At 34.6% G+C, this 14560-nt stretch overlaps 1 pseudogene; it reads left to right on the top strand.

The window, feature by feature from the left end:
• Positions 1–1964: 1964 nt before the first annotated feature.
• Positions 1965–3108, top strand: LOC125111769 (UDP-GalNAc:beta-1,3-N-acetylgalactosaminyltransferase 1-like; annotated as a pseudogene).
• The last annotated feature ends 11452 nt before the right edge of the window (positions 3109–14560 follow it).

Here is a 14560-nt window from a genome sequence, read left to right as displayed (position 1 = left end):
TTACTAGTTTATGTAATTCTAATTAATCTTTCCAATGAGACAAATAGAATAACAATGGGCATTTAAAGATACACACAAAGGAAAAGATATTTAGAGGGGGAAATAAGACTGTGTAGTTTTGATTGACTCAAGATGCATTCTATTTTCCTCTAAGAGTGACAGCATGTATCATTCAGCAGTTTCCCTTACTTTAGTCATAATCCAGTGTCATAAGCTAATTAGATGGATAATTTGACCTGGCAGGACTATGGCAAGCCATACTTCTTTTTATATTTGCTTGATGGAAGGCAGCTTTAAGGATTTCCTGGAATATCAGGCTGCATGAGAAGGTCATCAATCTATCATCTCTATACATCTCTGAGCATCTCAAGGTCTTTTTAAATTAAAATTATATAAATAGTGAAAGTTACTTTAGTGATGTGAATGCCTAATAATCATTGCATAATGAGCACTTCCTCCTTGCTAATTTTGCAAAGGGCTTTTGACCAACTCGGTCCTAACCCCAGCCCTTCATGTTTATGTTCATGCATAGGGCATTGTTCGTATTCTCTGCAAGTGTGCTCCATATTCAAATGTGCTATTTTTCTCTCCCAGCAATAATTCTTCCCTACTCTCTTGATATAGAAATTGAAATGCACATGCTCTTCGGTTTCAACAGTCTTTTAATCTCTACTAAGCATTCGCTGTTAGTTTTGCTTTTCTCCACCTGCCCACGTAAGCAAAATAATTTTGTAAGAGCTATCTAAGACACAAATATATCCCTTAGCAGTAGGCTCATGGTTTCTATACAGTGCAAATAGAATATACACTATTCTTACTAAAATATATTTATTCAAGATACAGGTCAGCCTAAGAGAAATAGACACAATTAAATATTTGCATGTAGTAACATTGTCCCTCAACACAAAAGCGTAAGCAGAGAAGATTTTTTGTTATCCGCGCCACAGTATTATCTAAGCATATTCTATTAGTTGTTGTATAGTATTGTATAGTTTATGCTAGTAGTCAGATTGTTATCTGGGATGAGTTCTCTTGAATTCAAAGAAGAAATATAAAGATATGAATCAATTTTTATATGAAGAAATGAAAATGATTGATGATTTGGTGTTTGGTATTCAGTCAGCTCTAAAGTGGCGTTTACAAACTCTGACTCTGCCTCTCCCTAGTGGTTCCCTCTCCAGGAAGGACACAATGAATGCAGAGGAGAATCACAGATTTTTTAATGCTGCCAGTCCAAGGAAGAGGGGAAGAAAGGATATAATAATTAACATTGAATAACTCTTGTCCTAGAATCATTTCCAGAAAAGTCATCACATCTTTGATCTGGGAGAACCACCGCCTACCTCCCCCCCAACACACACATGGAATACAAACATAAACTCAAGACAGTGCTCAAATGACAAGAGAAGTGAACAAAAATTTTAAAAAGTAACAAAAGAGGCCTAAAAATTATAATACTAAGTGAAGTTAAGTCAGACAGAGAAAGAAAAAACCATATGATATAACTCATACATGAAATCTAAAAAAAAAGTTAGAAATGAACGTATTTGTAAAACAGAAACAGACTCACAGACATAGAAAACAAACTTAATGTTACCAAAGGCAGAAATTTGGGGGAAGGGATCAATTAGGAGGTTGGGATTAGCATGCATGCACTATTATATCTAAAATAGCAACCCTATTGTACAGCACAAGGAACAACACACACACACACACACACACACACACACACACACACACACACATGAATAACATAACTGAATCACTGCTGTACACCTGAAACTAACATGATACTGTAAATCAACTGTACTTCAATATACACAAAAAAGAGACTCCCTCTCTCTCTCTCTCGTGTTATATAGTATATTAGGTTGGGCAGGAGGAGGCTCCCACTTTCCCAAGTGGTCTTTCACTCAGAAGAAATAAATCAAGAAGAAGAACCTGAGGCCCATGCTCCTGAGCTGCTGCGAATGGCCCCAGCGCTCCCCATCACCCTTCTAAGTAGGATGTCCCTGAGATCCCTCAAGTGGAGCCTCCTGCTGCTGCTGTCGCTGCTGAGTTTCCTGGTGATGTGGTACCTGAGTCTGCCCCACTACAACGTTACAGAGCAGGTGAACTGGATGTATGTCTACGAGTATGAGCCCATTTACAGATACGACTTCCACTTCACACTTTGAGAGCACTCGAACTGCTCTCATCAAAACCCGTTTCTTGTCATCCTGGTGACCTCAAACCTCTCAGATGTGAAAGCCAGCCAGGCCATTAGAGTTATTTGGGTTGAAAAGAAGTCTTGGTGGGGATATGAAGTTCTGATGTTTTTCTTACTAGGCCAGCAGGCTGAAAAGGAAGACAAAGTGTTAGCCTTATCCTTAGAGGATGAGCACTTTCTTTATGGCGACATAATACGGCAAGATTTTTTAGACATGTACAGTCACCTGACCTTGAAAATGATTATGGCATTTAGGTGGGTAACTGAATTTTGCCCCAATGCCAGGTACATCATGAAGACAGACATGGATGCGTTCATCAATACTGTCAATTTAGTGAAGTAGCTTTTAAATTTAAACAACTCATAGAAGTTTTTCACAGGTTACTGTCTAATTGATAATTATTCCTATAGAGGATTTTATCAAAAAACCCATATTTCATACCAGGAGTATCCCTTCAAAGTGTTTCACCCCTACTGCAGTGGGTCGGGTTATATGATATCCAGAGATTTGGTGCCAAGCATCTACGAAATGATGAGCCATGTAAAACACATCAAGTCTGAAGATGTCTGTTTGAATTTATTAAAAGTGGACATTCATATTCCATAAGACACAAACCTTTTCTTTTTATATAGGATCCATTTGGATGTCTGTCAACTCAGACGTGTGATTGCAGCCCATAGCTTTTCTTCCAAGGAAATGATCACGTTTTGGCAGGTTATGCTAAGGAACACCACATGCCATTATTAACTTGACATTCTACCCAAAGCCTAAAGAAGGGAGGGATACTTTGTGAAAGTGTTAGTACTGTGAAATCTCCAACAGAAAACTCATGGGAAGGTCACTGAGTGGCTTATATAGAACTGAAACTCCTGAAGAACCCATAGACTGGAAGCAAGGGTTGCACTTGATCGGTGGTTTATCCTGACAACAATCAAGTCAGGCCTCTTAAAGATGATTTCAGAGGAATTAAACATCTTATAAAGGAATGGGAGGTTGTTGTTAATAAAACTAATATGACCAAACTATTTGAACATGTCATTCTCTAGGCTAGAACGTCTTAAAAGGGTTTCACTGAATTATAAGCTCATTCGTCCATAACAACAAAGCAGTGTGGAGTATTATTCATTGAACAATCTTGTCAGTTCAGGGTTTTGTGTATATCATACCTGAATTAGCAGTTTTTTTAAATATATAGTTATGTGTAAAAAAAAAAAATTTTATACCAGACAAAAGTTCAACTGTTTTTGGTCATTCAGAAGATACTTCAAGCTGTTGCAGTATTTCAGAGTTCTCAATTATTATTTAATATGACTTAAAGTTTTACACTTTTTGGGTGTTTGAATGTTTTGGTTGTTTCAATATTGTGTAAACAGAATAGTGAATGCTCTTTATATTTAAACTTTTTTCCAGTTACTTCAGTGTTGAGTTTATTATTGATAGCTCCATCAGTGTGAAGCCATTGGTCATTATTGTGTATCAGTAATCTCTTGGACTTTGATAAACATTTTGTCATGATAGTATAGAGAAGAATTAAAATACAAAGATCTGAATTACTGTCTTGTTTTTAAAAATATAATCCCCAGTGTTTTGAGATGTCACTTCCTTTTTTTTCACCAGGAAATTAGAAGTGTTATAGAATGCCAGATAAGCATGTTTCCTTTTAGAAAGGACTCTGAAGCCAAAAAGAAAAGAGAGCCTGTGATGGCCATAATATTATGAAATGAGTGTCATATTTCAGTACTTGAGTTGGAAAGAGAAATCTAAAGATTTGTGTCCTAGATGTTACAGGGCCCATTTTTGATCTGTCCTTAAGAGTACTTGGTTGGTCCTGTGTGCTTCTAGAAGTAATGTAGTTGGCTGTATTAAATTTCAGTTATTTTAGGGGATCTGCCAAAGGTTACTGTTCACTTTTATTACAATTCTTAAACAGAAATTGTGAAGCCTAAACAGCAGATTAAGCAAAAATCTCATACCTTGAGGAAGGTAACTGGTCAATCTAAATAAAGAAATAACTAATAAGAAAATGGGTGAAAGTGGTCAAAAACAAAGAAATTGGAGCTTCAATAGGCTCTAGGAGTCTATATAGGGGCTTTTGGGAGATGAGTGAAATTCTCATAGTAAATACTCTGATTTATTGTATGTGATTAGCACTTATGCTTATGCTAGGAATTTCTGATACAGAGTTGATGTCGGAGGATAGTAGGGAGAATTGAAAGAAACCACGTATATGAAAAAGCTAAATAGCTGGCACTCAGCCATATTTAGGAGTTTGTGGTGTTGCTTTATCCCCCTTCAGTTCTCAACCATATGATGAGGTGAATTGTGATAAACAAACATCTTTCGTACTGGATAGTATTGCAGGAGTATATCGAGATAGTAGTGCAGCTTTATGACACAAGGAGTTTAATTCTATTTTACTATTTCTGGAAATATTCCCTTTGAATAAGCCCTTTTAAAATACCATCACTTTTGCAGAAAGCCACATTACAATTTAACTGCAAAAGAACACCTTTTCTCTACTGAGCCAACTGCCAGAGCATTTGAAAATGTCCTCAATTTAAAAGGCTAGTCTATTTTTCTCCACAGAAACATTTGGAGCACAAACAAAAAATTTCTAATAATACACATCCAAATGGTGCTGAAGCTCCTTTTAACCTCAGTGACATTGAAGTGATCTGACTCCAGTCATTTGGAAACAGGGTAATTAGAGTTTGCAGAAGGGGTTTTGAGTAATAGAGATATGGATTTGAATCCCACTTTTCCAAAATATAACTGCAAGGCCTCCAGTGAATTAGTCAATTTTTCCAAGTCTCAGTTTCTAAAACTGTAAAATGGAGATAATGATATTAGTACAACAGGCTTTTAGAAGGATTACATGAAAAAGCACGTTTGGTGATTAGCACCTTGCCTGGCGTTATAGTAGAGGCTCCATAAAACTACCGTTATTTTCATTATTCTTCTTCTTCACTCAAAATATATGTTAGCATGTCAGTCTCTAGCTTAAAATCCTAAAATAAGTTACCTTCAGTAAAAATACAAAAATTGAAAATAAAATAAAATAATAAATATGCTTACCATGTGTAAGATCCATTCTCTTGGATCTCAGTAAGATTTTCCACTCCATTTCCTATTTACCAGCTACACGGACTTTCTTTCAGTTCATGGCACATAGCCAACTATGTTCCAGCAACTTGCTGTTTTCCCTGCTTGAAACAAAATAGTCACTTAATCAATAGATGAATAAATGAATCCTTCAAGTTCTTCAAATTAAGTATTGAATGGATGACAAAACTAAGGCAGACTAAATCGTTCTCATCTACTAAAGCATGAAGTAGTGGACCGAGGTTTTAAAATAAAACTTCCTAAAGCCTAGTTTTTCTTACATGACACACAGAAGCAGGTTTACCATGAAGCCTGCTTCAAGCTTCTATAGCCACGTGGTCATAGAGCCCAATGCGTTTTACCAAGCAATGCATTTTAAGTGAAATTGGGCAAGACCACTGTCTCTTTCCATTCAGAATTTCCCTTCATATACTTTCAGTTGCAGCTTCAGAATTTGTTAATAGTATTACCATGCAAACGATAGGACTATTGTCAGGTTTGAGAGGACCTCTGTATAATTATTTATACGTATACACAGCAGCTATACACTATGAAGACATTGCAATTGTTTGGTGCAGTGACTACACTTACATACACTTTGAGGTGTATTGATGGAAGAGATACTCACTCTGTGATGTGCTGAAGTTAAGTACAAACAGAAACAACTGCAAACCACACAAATATATCCTACTAAATGTGTCCCCTGATTTCCTCTTAGCAAAATTCCAAGATTTTATGTGGCTGTATGAATACAACTGAAATGAAGTCAAGTGAGGAAGGAGAAGGTGAAGAAGAAAGAAAGTGATCTGAGCTAATTATGATGAAAATATCTAACCTTTACACACACACACAAAATTACACATTGTTATTATCCCTACCTAGGTTTTTTTTTTAAAAAAAGGACTTTTGTACATTTATCTTTATAATTAATAATAAAAGCAAATTTCAATCAACCATACTAAGAATAAAGTGGGATTAGCTTTTCATTTTCTGTGATATTACAAAATTGTCGTCCTGGGAAGAAGTAATCAAAGAGTAGACATCCAAAAATGTATGATTAAAAGTATTGTATTGTAGCACTGTGGTGGGCAGTTAAGTAAGACTTTCAGTTTTTAAGATTTTTAAGCTTTTAAAAAGTTATAACTTGTGTCTTAATTTTATTCTAAATAAATACGCACTCTCATACCTGATTCTGTGTTTATGATATTGAGTTGTATGAATTTCAGGCCCCATACCACCTAGATTCATACTGCTAGTCCAATATACTGCCACAACTTTCACCTGTAATTTGAGGCCACTCGGTATACATAGTTGTGGAGTCTTTGAAATAGTCTTAAAGTTTTAGCTTGTGTTAAAAAGTAAATCAAAAAGTATTTACACCGATTTTTTTTTTTTTTGTCTATGTGTGCCCCTATGCTTGTTGTAAATGGACAAGAATTGAAAGGAATGTCTGTTGACTGTCAAACTGAGGTCGGTATCAGAAACACATTCCAGGAGTTCCCATTGTGGTGCAGCAGAAACGAATCCAACTAGTATCCATTCAGATGCAGATTCAATACCTGGCCTTGTTCAGTGGGTTAAGGATCCAGAGTTGCCCTGAGCTGTGGTGTAGGTCACAGACACTGCTTGGACCCTGTGTTGCTGTGGCTGTGGCATAGGCCAGCAGCTGTAGCTCCAATTCGACCCCTAGCCTGGGAACTTCCATATGTTGCAGATGCCAAAAATAAATAAATAAATAAATAAATAAATAAATAAATAAATAAAATTCCACTCCTATGCATATCACTTTGAAACTTACTGTCATCCTCAGAAACTTAGTTCTGGGTATATATTTCTTGGTAACTGGTTTGGCTTTATCAGAACCAAGTAGGTAAGCAATAAAGGGAAATGTGAACATGGTAACTCAAGTTCTTGAAGGAAATTGAACACACTCCTTAATCACCATCAGGGCTTGGTTTGATTTTTTAAAACCTGTTAATTTCTGGAATTTCTGATATATTTTTCAGAAATTGTTCTGAGGATATTGTAAGTATGCCGTCTCTAGGAGTTATAGTGCTTAATATTCTGCAGAAGATGATTTCTTTTAAATATAATAAATTCTTTACCTACAATAATTCTGAAGCTATAGCTATTTTAAGATAGTCTACTGGTATTTATCTACTGGTATTGGGTATATTTAATTAACAGGAAAATCTCAAAAACACTATGTCAGAGCTCCTGCTGTGGTGCAACAGGATCAGTGGCATCTTAGGACACTGGGATGTGGGTTCTATCCCCAGCCTGGCACAATGGGTTAAGGATCTGGTGTTGTCCCAACTGTGGCTTAGGTCACAACTGTGCCTCAGATCTGATGCGTGGACTGGGAACTCCATATGCCACAGTGCAGCCAAAACAGAAAAAAAAAAATCTGTGTCGTGAAAATCTATTTAAAGATTTATTTTATAAACTTCTATTATGCAAGTGTACTTTGAAAATCTTCTTTGTAAAAAATACTATGTTGGCTTTATGTACTGTATTTTTCTTTAAAGATCTTAGATGTTAGATGTTCTATCTTTGAAATATCATAGCACTGCGTACTTAATTCAAGTTCGAAATCAAACAAACTTTACCAGCTCCATTATCATCAAAAGACATACAACAAAGAATAGATGGATACCATATATTTCCTCAGCTGTTTCACAGATTGCTTTGTTTGGAATGCGACGTTTGTTTCTATAACTGTAAGTAATTTACTAGGATACTTTAAACTTAGCATCCTAAGAAAACTCCTTACTATACTTTAAAAATCATCTGTCCCAGAAATGGGCCTTAAAAAAAAAAAAAAGACAACTGAAGATCCTCATTGAGAAGGAAGCCAGCTCTTTGCTTGAATGCCCTGGGGGAAATTGGGAAAACATGCACACAAATGCACGCACGCACTCACGCATATACACTGTACTTCAAAAGTCCAAAGAAATGAAAGGATTTTGGCTTTGGAAGTAGTAATCCTTTTAGGCTATGAGTTTGCATGTTGGAACAGTGCCCTCCTATGTATATTTCTAGTAGACTAGTAGGGTCCACATTTGGTTGATTTTTTAATAAACTTTCATAGCATAAGATGAGGAGAGTCAAAAAGTGAAACAGAAAACAGCCAACAGAACTGTGCTACCAAGAACAGTTTTTTTCTTCTTTCAAACAAGAATTTATCAACTGATTATTTTCTGAAATAATATTTAAACAGATATATATCTCCCCAAATATACTGTTATGGAACTCATATATTTTAGTCATATTCATCAGAGCACCACTGAAGACATTATCAAATCCTTTAGAAGACATTATCAAATCTTTCGAAAATACTAGCTAACTCTGTCAATGAACTCCCTTTGACCTACTGGTCTAACAACTAACACTTAAAGGATTTATCCTTTTTGCAACTCAGCTGCTGACTGTGCTAGCACATTGGAACTAGATGTGGGGCTCGCATGCACCTTTGGAAATAAGAATCTAAAACTCATGCACCTTGAATGTGGACTGATCATTCTTATAAAATTATAGTTATCTCGTTCCTTTCTAGAGTCTCCTTTCCACCATTTTCCCACTGATAAAATATGGATATCCTGTTAGCCTTCCACTGTCAATGGTAATGTTGATGTTTACGTAAAGAATTGGAATTATCTTAAGCCAGTCGCTATAGTGATTGACTTCTTGACATTGAAGTCTTCATCTCAATTGTATGGCTATAGTAGCTACATTTTGGCTTCGTGTCATGTAGCAATACATCAGTACCCCATATTACTGCTATCCACAGTTTTCTTAGCAGAATTCTCCTTCACTTATTCAAGCATTTAATTTCTTGAGTAGAAATAATCTGAACACATGAAATATTGCCATATTTAAGTAGTAGAAATTGCCAAAGGGATAAATAAAAGTATATGGTGATAAGCCCTTCTCTCTTCCCTTCTCTCTCATGCACCAATTCCTGTTTTCTTATGCAGGGTAACTATTTATATATTTATCTCTTCCTTTTCTACATGAATACAAACAGACTATGAATATTGTTAACAATGTAACATCACTTGTCACACAATAAAAAATATTACACCTGTTTCTATATAAAAATATAAAGAACATCTTCATTACTTTTAAGAGCTGTATTGTATCACACTGTAGAGCATAGTCCACAATTTATTAATGAAACACCCATTGACGGATATTTGTTTTTTCTATTATTTTATTTATATAGATTCAAATTCCATATTCAATATTTCAAGATCTGATTATCTCTAAAAATACACTTTAAAAGTAAAATTTACACAGCAAAGTAAACCATAAACAAAACAAAAAGACAACACACAAAATGGGAAAAAATATTTGCAAATGAAACAACTGACACAGGATTAATCTCAAAAATATTCAAACAACTCATGCAGCTCTCCATACCAAAAAACAAACAAACAAACAAAACAAAAACAAAAAAAATAAATAAACAAAAAACCCAAAACAAAACAACCCAGTTAAAAAAATGGGCAGAAGATCTAAGTAGATTATTTTTTCCAAAGAAAACATACAAATAGAAAATTATGCTACCTCCTCTTGGGTGTGTTGAAGCTGTAGGAACACAGAAGGGATTAGACAATTCAACGACCAAAGTAATTGAAATGTATATTTGATTAACTTGTCATTATTGTACAAAATGAAAACAAGCTTAACCAGAAATATGTGTTTTTTCCACTGGTTGAAAAATAATTTTGTACCAGCTATGTGAACTCATTTCAGATCAAAATGACCAAAAAAAAAAGTGTAAAATATTATGAGTCATAAATGAGGATATTTTCTCCCAAAGTGATATCTGTAATATACACATTACACTCTATAAAAGGCAAGAATAAACACATTTTAATGATAAAGCCTGCTATAATTAACAGAGATAGAAGAATCCAAGATTTCCTAAAAGAATTCAGTTTGTAGGACATCAATTATACTATTACTTAAGTTTGAAACTATTTTGATAAATGAACACTTAAAATGTGTGGCACAGCCATCAGGCTAGCAATGGTGATTTGAAAAGCTCAGCTGATAAAGACTTTAAATGATCCTTTTGCATAATAATAGATGATATCAAACTTCACTTCTGAGTCTAAAGTTAATCAATCAAGAGTGGAGAAAGTTAGATAAAAAGCATTTGTTCTGTATGACCTGAATAAAAGGGAAATTGTGTAAAGACTAAAATTTTTCATTAGAAGTTGAGAAAGAAATGTTTGATAACTGAACTGTTGTCCTTGAAGAGCACACATTTGTCAGTGAGCAAGAGATTATAGTGGTTTACATAATTAAACAAAAACTTCTTGAGACGATCAGACAGAAGACACTGGAAGTTTTTAATCAAGCCATCCATAATGAGATTTAATAAGGTGCTGGTGTGTTTTTATTCACTTGAGAATTTTCTTCCCAGCTCATCCTCAAACACATAATTCCAGTCTGGTTACAAAGGCTGTGCTAATGTGTCCACTTTTCCAAGGCAATCTTATGCAGTAAATAGTCAGCATATGTATATGTGCAGGCATTATATTTAGAATGATGTTTTGTTGAATATTATTCATAGAAAAAAGAAGCACAGAGTTTTTATGATCAATATTAATGTTTTTAAAGCATGGTCACCTAGAACCAAGAGCATCAGCATCACAGGATTTGATAAAGAGTGCAAATCGCAAGGTCCTGCACCAGACTTCCTGAATAATGCTTTTTGAAATTGGGACTCAGGAATTTGTCTTCCCATAATGCTTTGGGTGATCCTCATTCAGGCTCTCCTTTGAGAAGTCCTGGTCTATATTTAATCTATTATTTCAAAAACTATAAAAAATACTTTTAAAAGACTACTATAAAAAAGAACCATATGTAAACCTTAATATGTTTAATAAAATATATTTGATAATATGTTTAAATATTAATGTAAATTAATTTATATGTTTGTTTATGTCACTTATCTTGAATATACACATATTTCACTGCAGAAGTAGAAATAATTTAGATGGGGGTGCTGCCTCAAATCCTATTGAGGGTTTTATGTAATAGATAATATATGTCTTCCTAAAATCAAAGACAAAAGCTGTGTTCTTTAACACATTTATTCTGAAGGTTTTGGATAGGGGATTGAAATTGTTCTAGTAATACTGTAATATTTTCATAAATATGTTAGTACCCTTTGGGGAAATCCTAGAAATATAATTACTGGGTCAGAGAGTATATGTATTTGTGATTATAAAAGATAATTCTGAGGATAATGTGAGAAAAAGAATGTGTATGTGTGTGTGTGTGTGTGTGTGTGTGTGACTGGATCACTTTGCTGTACAGTAGAGAATTGACAGAACACTGTAAACCAACTATAATGGTAAAAATAAAAATCATTAAAAAAATTTTAAAAAGTTAATGCCAATTTTCCTAGATACTGATGAAACCTTATTTACTATCTCACTATAATAGACAATATAAGTGCCATTTTCCCATATCCCAATGATAATGCAATATTAAGCTCTTCAATGTTTACCCATCTGATACGTGAAGAACAACCTTATTATGTGTAATTTCCATTTTTCTTATTATGACTGCAGATGATCATTTTTTCACTCTTAATTATTGTATTGTGATCTACCATTCATGTCCTTTGCTCATTTTTCTTTTGGTTTGTATCAGAACTCTTATAAGCACACGTATTCAAAAGATCTATATTTGTCATAGATGACTATATATGTTTCTCAATTGTCAGTTTACTTAATCAATTTGGTATGAGTTTTTGTATTATAAATGTTTTGATTTTTATGTTAAATTGACAAGTTTTATTTCTCTTTTTGTCTCTCTTATGTTTGAGCTTGAGAAATCATCCTAGTTCAGAGATTAAATATACTTCTATGTTTTCTTCTATAACTTATGTTGTTTAATGTTTTCATGTAAATATTTGATCAGATTTGAATATTTCCTGGTATATAATATGAGGAGTTGATTCAATTTTATTATTTTTCTGGATAGCAATTTTTTTTTCACATATCACTTATTGAATGGTCTATTTTTTCACCCTGATGAAATATGTCATCTGTAACATATGTTTTTTCTCATAAATTTATTACTATTTCCAAGCATTCTCTTCCAACCTATTAGTCTGTCTAGTTCTGTGACAATGTCCCATTTTTTTCAGGCTACATGATATATTCTAGTGCTTTTCAGGAATGGTTTCCTCTATTTTTGTCCCTCTAGCATAGGTCCTTTCCAGAGATTTCCAGACCTATTTTACCTGATTATTTTTTAACATTAATTTAAGATTTACTTTGTCATTAGTAATTAGGTAGGGATTGCACTGAATCTGTTGATTGCCTTGGGTAGTATACTCATTTTGACTGGTATGTACATGTTCACAAAACACCACTGTTTTGATACATTAAAAACACTCAAAACTTCCTGACTTAAAGTCACAAAATCACTTTTTTTTTTTTCATTAGCCTGCCATTTATACAGGTGTTGTTAGGGGGATCTCATCACTGGTTCATTTCAGCTTGACTGGAGCAAGAAGATGCTTTTTCCAACATGGGCTCATTCAATACGGCTGGAAAATTGTTGCTGGCTGTCAGCTGGGACTGTCATACACCTCAGTTATTCCAACAAGAGTCTCTCCAAAAGACTATTTGAACTTCCTCCAAGCATGACTATTGGGATCCAAGAACGAGTATTCAAAAACGAGGCAGTTGTAGCTGCCTAAATTTCTTAAATCTAGGTATGGAAGCTAGTGTTATCACCTTCACAGTATTCTGTTGGGCAAGTAGTCAAAATCTCTGCCCAGTTTCAAGGGGGGAGAGTTAGATCCTGCCTATTAATGGGAAAAATTTAGAAGAATGTGGGTTCATCTTTAATTTATTACAGTCACTAGAACCTCTGACTCCTAGATAAACCCAGTGACCCACTAGCTCTCAGGAAAAAGAGTAAATAAGTAAAAATTAAGAAATTTCACTGCTATGGAATTATATTGCCATTTCTAAAGCTGGGAATTGGGTAAGATAACAAACTCTCCTCACCATGTCTCTCCCTTTTTGCTAATGTGTTTTTCTCTTTCTATAGAAAATATCTCTCCTCTCAGGATTGAAATCTCAGAACTGGCTTTATTCATTTTATACTAAAACTATGTTGTGGAGTTCCCATTGTGGCTCAGTGGAAGTGAATCTGACTAGCATTCATGAGGACGCAGGTTTGATCCATGGCCTCACGCAGTGGGTTAAGGATCCAGCGTTTCTGTGAGCTGTGGTTTAGGTTTCAGACATGGTTAGGATCTGGTGTTGCTGTGGCTGTGGTGTAGGCCGGCAGCTACAGCTCCAATTAGACTCCTTGCCTAGGAACTTCCATTTGCCATGGGTTCAGCCCTAAAAAGATAAAAATAAAAATAAACAAATAAAACTATATTATGAGTTAAATTGTCTTTTTGTAGGCCAGAAGCTACCACCATTTATCATTTTTTTTAAGAATTTGCAAATTTTTATAACAAAGCATGCATGCATATATATATATATGTAAAAGATAATGAAAGCAATGCAAACTTACTTGAAGGGTATTGATTACCTGCCATCAATAGAAATATATTGATTAACTCCAGAATATAATTAATATCTGTGTCAAGATCACTTATTTTAATGAGATGTTGACAAGCACATGTTAATGTTTTCTGGAAGAGCAGAGCTAGAAGAGTAGCAGGCCCTGAGTTTCACATGAGTCGCAAAGCCAGTTCAGCAGCAGCAAGCCAGCCCAGGTGTAGTAGTTGGGGAGTGAAGCAATAATAACGGAACTTCAGGAGATGTGAGTGATTCAAACAATGCTGCTGAGGAAAGACGTCCTGTAGAAAATTCACAAAAATTAAAATAAAAACTAAAGGAATAAAAGATGACAAATTGATTCATGTTTCAGAAAACTAAAAAAATAAGCAAAAGGTCAGCCTTAGTCATTTTAAGTGTTCCTCGAGAGTTAAAGGAAACCTATTGAGCAATGATTTTTTGAGAGTAGCTGAAGTTCCTTCCAAAAATATGATCCAATTTTCCCTAGATTAAAAAAAAATATTTTCATGTTTCTCATATTGGAGGCCTAAGTATAAGGCAGCTTTATTATGGAAAAATTGGCTTTTCTGCCCTAAGTAAAATATATATGGTCTTTCATGGAGAAAATGACATGCAGGTTCTGAATTGTCATGTCATTTTGAACAAGGTGCATTAATCATGCAGCTTATTACATTCAGT

Source organism: Phacochoerus africanus, chromosome 11 (assembly GCF_016906955.1).
Source record: "Phacochoerus africanus isolate WHEZ1 chromosome 11, ROS_Pafr_v1, whole genome shotgun sequence".
NCBI classification, from domain to species: Eukaryota; Metazoa; Chordata; class Mammalia; order Artiodactyla; family Suidae; genus Phacochoerus; species Phacochoerus africanus.
The sequence above is the reverse complement of the archived record's forward strand: the minus strand, read 5'-3'. Positions and strand labels throughout refer to the sequence as shown.